The sequence below is a fragment of the Henckelia pumila genome, chromosome 1 (assembly GCF_033568475.1).
Source record: "Henckelia pumila isolate YLH828 chromosome 1, ASM3356847v2, whole genome shotgun sequence".
In the NCBI taxonomy this organism is placed as follows: Eukaryota; Viridiplantae; Streptophyta; class Magnoliopsida; order Lamiales; family Gesneriaceae; genus Henckelia; species Henckelia pumila.
The window spans coordinates 116,470,016-116,478,466 of record NC_133120.1 but is presented as its reverse complement, the minus strand read 5'-3'; the positions used below and the strand labels follow the sequence as shown (position 1 = coordinate 116,478,466).

At 35.3% G+C, this 8,451-nt stretch overlaps 1 long non-coding RNA gene across 5 annotated transcripts; it reads right to left on the bottom strand.

Moving 5' to 3' along the window:
- Positions 1–2,647: 2,647 nt before the first annotated feature.
- LOC140875422 (uncharacterized) lies at positions 2,648–5,620 on the bottom strand. Of its 5 annotated transcripts, none has more exons than XR_012148443.1 (9): positions 5,297–5,620; positions 5,069–5,202; positions 4,815–4,894; positions 4,066–4,709; positions 3,917–3,981; positions 3,792–3,847; positions 3,602–3,696; positions 2,876–3,491; positions 2,648–2,784 (listed from the first exon to the last, which is right to left on the bottom strand). It is a non-coding gene; the product is annotated as an uncharacterized lncRNA (long non-coding RNA). The 5 variants fall into 5 exon arrangements; XR_012148444.1 differs by lacking the exon at positions 3,602–3,696 and having other exon boundaries at positions 2,876–3,068; positions 3,290–3,491; XR_012148445.1 differs by lacking the exon at positions 3,602–3,696 and having other exon boundaries at positions 4,066–4,210; positions 4,284–4,709.
- Between the last annotated feature and the right edge of the window lie 2,831 nt (positions 5,621–8,451).

Below are 8,451 nucleotides of genomic sequence, written 5' to 3'. Positions count from 1 at the left end.
GAATTGCAAGAGATCGATTTCGAGTCGGCGAGCTCAAGTTGCTTGAAATGGAATTAAAGATTGAATCAAATTGAGCTTGAACAGTAGTAATGAGATTGAGCAAAATTGAATGAAAGATTTGGCTAGTTTGAAGTTGATAAGAATTTTCTTGAGTTTGTACAGATTCAAGATGTTTGAATCACGATGAAAGGTATGAATAGACATTAAATAATATGGGAATAATAAATCGAGATCGTTTATGATTATCGAGTTTTCGAAAATCACATACTTAATTGTTTATATGCTCTTATATGATTTCTTTGTTATTGTTGCTTGGAATGCTTATATGATTTATGTGTTCAAGATGTTTATAAGTATTTGTGTGATTTAATGCATCAAATTTATGTTGCATTCATCTTGAACCCTACCTTGATAAGCATAGAGGGTTGAATGTCCTAGAGTGGAGATGACGTTTGGAGGACTATATTTGAGTGACACGGAATGTGGATTTACTTCAAGAGCTAGATGACTCATTATAGTTGAACCAAAGTCAGGGGAATAGAGATATTTAACGCCACCTCGATTGGGTATTCGGTTAAAGATTTTATTTCCTCAGAATCCCAAGGACTATGATTTATTGATATCAGATTTGTTAGCCTATTCCTTGAAACATGCATTGCATTTATGCATTAACCTAGAGATTTTTACGGTTTAAAATATGCGTTTATAAATGCTAGCATGTTATTGTATTTCATTCAAGATATGAATGTGTTTAGATGTTGGTATGAGATTTTGTAGATGAACATATATACTTTAATAATTAAGAATCGATTATGCCTTTATGATTTACATGTTATTACATGTTTTGTGATTTAAGATTATTATGGCATATAGAATCAATATGCTTAAATGATGTATATGCATGTCGTTCATGCTGAGAATTATTCTCACCGGAGTTATCCGGCTGTTTCTTTGCTTGTATTTGTGCATTTCATCAGGTTGGGGCATAAGCAAGTCAGACATGGCTTGGATAGCTCAAGATTAAAAAATTAGAAGTGGTGACTCGGGTTTTAAGCAGATGCCATGTATTAAATGAATTTGGTAAACATGTTAGGACAACAAGAACCTTTGTTTATATTGTTGTCGAGTATTGATTATACTTTAGATTTCATGGGTTACAAATGTTTAGATTGATGTTTAAACACATGTAAATTATATAAAATCATGTTGAGAAAGTTATATGATAGATTACATCATGTTTGAGATTTGAAATGTTATAAGGCTAATTTTTAGTGCAGGGCACGGACCCCGTGCATGCCCCGTGCCGAGGTCCGTGTAGCCTACTATTTTGGCAACCTCTTTATTTTTGATTTCATCCTTAGGCACGGACCCGTGTCCAGAAGATGCACGGACCCCGGGCCAAAGTCCGTGCATGGTCCGGACCAAGGTCCGTGTGTGGGCTATTCATTGTAAAAAAAAAAAAAGTTTCTTGTAGCAACGTGTTTTTGCGTCGCCAAATGTTTTGTATTATGTATTTATTATTAAGAAAACTAGTATTTGGATTTAATATTTCTAGTTATTAATCGCTACATTAATGATGCTTAATGTATACTTTGCCTGAAACAAGATTAGCAACTCGAGGTCCCCACAACAGGTTGTATCAGAGCATAACTTCTTGGACTAAGATAGAAGTTGAGCGGGACAGATTGAGTCGCATGCATTATAGTATTGCATGATATGCTTTACTTGAATTGAGAAATTGCATGTGACATGAATTATTGATTGAACACTTCTTGCTTTACTGATATGAGGTTTACATGCTTATATGTTGATATGTATGCATGATTTATTGAATTCATTAGAATAAATGAATTCGTTGTAAGCATGTATTATTTGAAAAAAACATGAGAATTTGCAAGCATGTGTTATATTCAGAAGCATGAGATTATATGTTATACTGACTTGTATTTCATAATCTTTGTATTATATATTGATTTTGTTATAGAGTAAAATAGATTTTGCAGACAGAATGGGTACCTCAGACAGAACAGAGCAGTATTGAGGTAAGTTTTGCATCGATAGATATGATGATTGCGTTGAGGAGTATGTTAGTTGAACAACTCCAGAGCTATTATTCACCAACTCAGAAAGATACAAAATGTGCTATGGCTAGAAAGGGGTTGAATTGAAAAGCTGGATCAGTTGTTCAAGAGAAGAAGATTCAGATGAACATAAAACCAGCCTGATTATCTATCAACTTTATGCCTTAGCACTACAAGAAAAACGGCCAAAGACAACACATTTTTCGCGTTGTTAATGTCCCCGAAAAAGCGTTGTTGTAGCCAGTGTTGTAAAAGACCACGCTCAAAGATAACGCGGAAAAAGCGTTGTCGTTTCTGGAAAAGACAACGCTTTTTAAAGCGTTAGCGTATCTAAAAACGACAATGCTTTTTTTGCATTGTCTTTGTCACAAAAAAGCGTTGTCGTAGTTCAAAAGCTTTTTAAGCGTTGTCTTTTTTAGTAACGACAACGCTTTTTCCACCTACGACAACGTTTAAAAAGCGTTGTCTTTTATCAAATAAAAAACAAAAAAATATATAATTCACAAATTTTCAATATTATCACTCAAGATTCAAAATTTTTGAAAATTAAATCTTATATACAATATTTCAATATTATAAATCATTCAAATATAACAAATAATCGAATTCTTCATGTTCATCTTGGCCATGTCAAAGTTCCTGTCTTATCACTGCAAGTGGTAGTTGTTGATCCCATAGTTTCACAAGCTTAAATCTTACGCACCTGTAGATCAATTTGTATCAGCAATTTCTTGAAAAATACAATATCAACACTGAACAAAGCCTGACAGAGAGAACTATAATTAATGACATACCAAGGACTTGTCAGCCATCATTTTCTTCATTGAGTACACTAGACTGTAGGAAATTAAAGAGAATTAAAGCTATGCAAATTTAAATGAGCTCTGAATAAGGTCTCCTCTAGCTATTTGAAATCATTGATCCTTCCACATTCTTTTGTCGTTTTGTTGCGTGGGCCTTCTCTGTATTTTCCCATTTCGAAAGCAGCTATATATTTAAGAGAAATCAAGCTCATGAATAACAAGATTGGAGATGGGATCAGTGGGAAATATAACTCACTCCAGCTACTGTACAACAAATGATCTTCAAAATTCCACATAAAATGAAAATATGCGCGGAGTTGGGAAGCTGCTCAAATAGAAACTAACCAAAAATCTCAAATTCAATTAGGCATCAATATAAGCAAAAAATTCGATTTAGTGCTGTACATCTTAGCTTTAGAATAGATCCACACATGTGACATCGAGCTCCTCACTTCCCCAACTATGACAATCTTATAAACATCATTTGCCGAATCATAGCAAACCCATACGCAACTTGCAGTAAGAATCCCCGTCATTTTGCCGCTCAACAGCAGCATCAGGCAAAACCTTGTAATATCTCGAAAAGGGGTTCCACAAAACGGGAGAACTACAAGAAAAAAGGTCAATTTTCATCTCAGCAACATCTAAAAAATCTATAACACCCTGTAATGGAGCCTTTGTTTAGGAAAATTGAGGTTCTTGTTGGTAAGTGCTTACGTTTCTCGTACCCGAATGCTACACATTTTGATATATTAACTTGAGATTGTCTTTTGCCTTAGATATTTCCAGTGTACTTGCACTTTACATTTTATCTATGAAATGTATTTATTCATTAAAAAAAATGACCATAAGCACGAGCAATCAACTCACAGGATCAACATTAAGCATTTTTAACTTAGCTATATACCTCAATGACTGTGGTTCACTCTCGGAAAATTCAAAATTTCTTTGACTCTGATCAGGCTGCGATAATTGGAATTATCAGTTTACCATACAAAATTCTTGCAGCTCAATCAAAAGAGCAGATTCGACCTTCAAAGCTGACTCCTAGAAGGATTGGATCCATTTGCAGCTTCTTCAGGACTGCTTGCTCCTAACTACAAATTACTAGGTCTTCAAATTAAAAAACAAGAGAATCAATGTATTAAATTGTGGGGAATAATTATCAAAAGAATGATTACCCTTGTGTGGTGAGCACAAATAGTTTAGGTGAAATCTTGTACAGATCTTCATCCATATCTTTGCCCACTAATTTTGCTTCTTCGCATTCGCAATCACACAACACCCATTCCTCTTCTTTCTTCTCTTTTTATTCCCCTACTTTTACTTGCAATCAAACAAACAACCCACTCAACTTCCACCCATTATAACTTGTTGATTTCTACATGTATATATTTACCCTACGGGGGCGTCGAGGTATGACGATGATAGCAGGAGTTACGACATCATTCTCATAGAAATCACCCAGAACATACATATCTCGATCCTTGGATTAGCTAAACGCCTAAACCTATATGTAAGAACTGGAATCGAGCTTGTAATGCCCAAACTCAAAGATAAAGAAGGCTGAAACAGAACAACAACCATACTCACCGGATCGTGAAGCGGAAGAACATAAATTCAGCTAAGATACTTTCTTAAATTTTAATTCCAACCTAGAACACTAAAAATCTACCAAAAATGGCTGTTAAACTCGTTGGAGAAGAAGCTCACATAATCAAAACAAAACAAGGGGACGGTACCTTAGTAAACAAGGCACAGGATGTGTCCCTCCGCCTGAAAACACCCAACATCACGCTTTTGATATTTTACAACCTGGAAACCCCTAAATAATCAAAACTCACAAAGAAACAGTCAAAAAAATTCAAAGCAAGCAGATCAAAACAAAGTACATGGAAAATGCATGACAGATCTCGGAGGCGATGCTTACCAAAAATGGGCAAGGCGAACTCTTCCATCCATCACCCAGAAAGCTCTGGCGTACCTCTGTGATCAATGCAATAATTTATCCTGAACAATAAACCAGCGGTAATTCTTTGAATTGTCGTGAACAATTTATCGAAATAAAATTCAAGAAACTAATATATAAATCAAGGGGCTTGGTTAGCTAAAAAAATTTCACAATTTAACAAAACAAGTAAATAGAAGGCTCGCAAATTCCATAAAACAAAAAAGAAAGCATACCCAGATCAAATACACACATGTAGTCTCTGATGAACCCAATCACCTTTTCGTCATACTCAAATCCTGGGTTCCACACCAATGACCCATACCCAAAAATCCAGAACACCATATTTCTTTGCTTGAACCAAAAATAGCTGCCTAATCAAAGAAACAAAATCAACAATCCACCACATTAAATCATCAAAACCCAGAAAAATAAGGAAAAAAATACTTTTAAACAAAACTTACAGAAGAAACAAACGCAACAAATGAGCTGTGAATTAAACTCGAAATGGAAATTGAGCAACTGGGATTCTGCTAATAATCGAAAAGGTGAGATGAGGATGAATTTTCTTGGGGTCTTTGTTGGATCTCTCTGTCTAGAGATTTTGTCGATCCCTGCGGGCCAGAAAGTTTACACCCACTCTCAGGAACTTTTTCATAGATTGATAGCATAATAACCTGAATGATATTGCTCTTGAGAGATTTTTGTTTCCAGGAAGAGATGAAATGGGCAAGAAGAAATCTTCAATTGTGCGTGGCTAGGGTTCGATGGACTTTTTGAGTGAAATGAGCCGGATAGATTTTAGTTTAGATTTATTTCTCTCGCTTTACGCTGTTAAATACAAAGCGTTGCGGTGTCAAAAAAAAAAAATAATACAAAGCGTTGCAGTAGATAAAAAAAACGCTCATCAACAACGCTTTTTAAAAAGCGTTGTTAATGACATAAAAAGTGTTGTGTTTTTGTAAATTAAAAAAACAAACACAACACTTTTACTTAAAAGTGTCGTGTTAATTTTTTTACAATGCTTTTTGTAAAAAGCGTTGTCTTTCAACTGTTGTTAATGACCATTTTTGTTGTAGTGTAGTAAAAGTTGGTGTATTTTGAAGAAAAGACAACTGAAGCAAAGCTACTGAAATGATTTGGCAGTTAAGTAAACATAATTGTTTCGTTCTGTTGTTGATAGAGAAGATAGAATAAGTAGAATTTGCCAAACAGAAGCATAGTAACTTGAACAAGTTGATTGAAAGCCAATGACATAATAAGGACATCATGAACCGGTTTTATGAGGCAGAGTGGCATTTTATTCATGCCTCTGAAACTGAGAAAACTATAATAATCACATTCACTATAGATTTCATAACAATCTAGATATGGAACAAAATATAGTGACAATAGCAGCAAAGACCGATTAAGTTTAAAAGTCAGTATGTCAAGAAAGATGAGAATAACATCCTTAGCTAAAACATATTAATAAGAAATCCGAATATAGAACAATCTCATCGACAAGAAGCAATTACAGATTATTTGGCTCAAACTGCACCAGATAATAAGACTGCAGGTAATTGAAGTAATTCTAGTGAACTTGCTTCTATATATTTCTTGCACTGCATACATTCATAGATCAGTTATTTGTTATGCAATAATCTATATCTGTTGAGCCTTTATTCATTGTATTTGCTGAGATTTTGCTTTTGAGTAGATGAAAAGCATTTGAATGGCTAGACATAAAAGATGAAATACAAATTTGAGAAAAAAAGATTGAATTCGATCATATAAAATTGAGGTACTAAGCTATAACGCCCCGTTTTTATCTTAAATGAGTTTATTTGAGTTAATCAGAGAGTGCAGGGTTCAAGAGCCGTCTTCATTTTGATCAAGGTCCATTTTGCAAATTTTAGATTTTTCAGGGAATAAAACGCAAAAATGGGATTTTATATATTATCTACAACTAGTGTGACTTGAGAAAGTCTCATCTTCCTCCCTTGGCACGCATCCCTCCATTGAAACACCATTTGAGTATTTTCAATCTCTCAATTTCAGTCCGAGCTCAATCCGGCCATTGGAATTTTATTCTGAAGGCAGATTAGCGATCACTGCAGCAAGAGCTCCGTTATATCGTAAGTATTTCTACGATCCGATACATTCTAGTTTTCGGATGTTGTTATAATTGTTTGAGATTCGAGTATGTTGTTCTTGGCAGAGTTCTGATCGTTTATTATCTGTCGGTTTTGAAATAGAGCGACGTTCGGATTTGTTTTGATTTTTGGAAGCTATTTTCAAAAGTTGAGTTTTGAGATTGGTTGGGTTTGAGCTTTTGTTGTTGTATTAGCATTGATTCGTATTGATATTGATATTGATATTGAACTGCTGTTTGTGTTTTCGGTTTGTTCAGTTATAGCCGTTATGCCGCCGATTTGAGTTTTTAGAGATTCGAACCATTTTTGAGTTGTTGAACTTTGGATGGTGAGTTGATCGATGGTTGTTGATCATCTTTTGTGTCCATACAGATTCATTTGGAGTTTTTCAAGCCGGTGTTAACAGCATTTGACTGTCAAGAGATTGGACGAAGAACGGTAAAGAGATTTACCTTGAACCATAGTTGTTGTTTAGATTGTATAGTTTTTGATACAATATTTTTTCATAGCTTATCCAGAGTTGGAACTACTGCATTGAAAGGTAAAATCAATCATCATTAGCGGGATAGCATACTCGGGACAGTTGGTTCTCGATTTTTCCCTTTCAAATCACATATTGCATCAATACTTGTTCTAGCATGTGGAACTTGTATTTTGTTGATTGAATGAACTCTTATTATGTGGCTTATGTTTATGTTTTGTTATGCATTCATCTTGAGACAACTGTGATTTCAGCGGGCAAAAATGCCCTTTTTATTTAGACGTTTGGGGGCTGTAATCGAGTGGCCTGGGTTGTAGCATTGCACCTAGTGTCAGCATACTCCTTATAGTTGCACCAAAGTCTAGGGGAGTGGGATACGTGGCACAACGTCGATTGGGAGATTCGGTGAGTCGTTGCGTGATCTCATCCTCGGGATCCCAAAAGAATAGCAAAAATCCCTCATTTATCAGAATTGATATCCCAATTTAAATACATGCATTTCATTACGTTGATATCGATTATGTGTTTCCTTGAAAGCATGTTTACTGATTTCATTTACTTGTTATGTTTCTTTTACTGGGAGTATATTTCTCATCGGTTTATCCGGCTGTTGCTTTTTTTTGTATGTGTACTTGGCAACAGGTGGGGCAGGATCAAGTCAGCGAAGACCTGGTTAGCAACAAGAGGGAAAGTTAGTCGTGAGAATCGGTTTAGAAGTCGTGTCAGCATGTCTACCTAGTTATGTTGGAACATGTTATAGATATCAAACTTCGTTGTTTTGTTGTATCGATTAAGTCGACTTTGGCTATCGAATATCGATGTTGCATGTTGTAATCTTGATTTTAAATTGTTGTTGAAGTGATTATGGCATGTCATGTTCTTGATTAGTTTCTGGGCAGAGGGCACGCTTGATCGTACGAGTTCGTAGGATCGAGCGCGGCCCTTAAAATTTTGAGGCAGAAAACTGGCATGATTTGATGCGCTCAATCCCACGAGTTCGTAG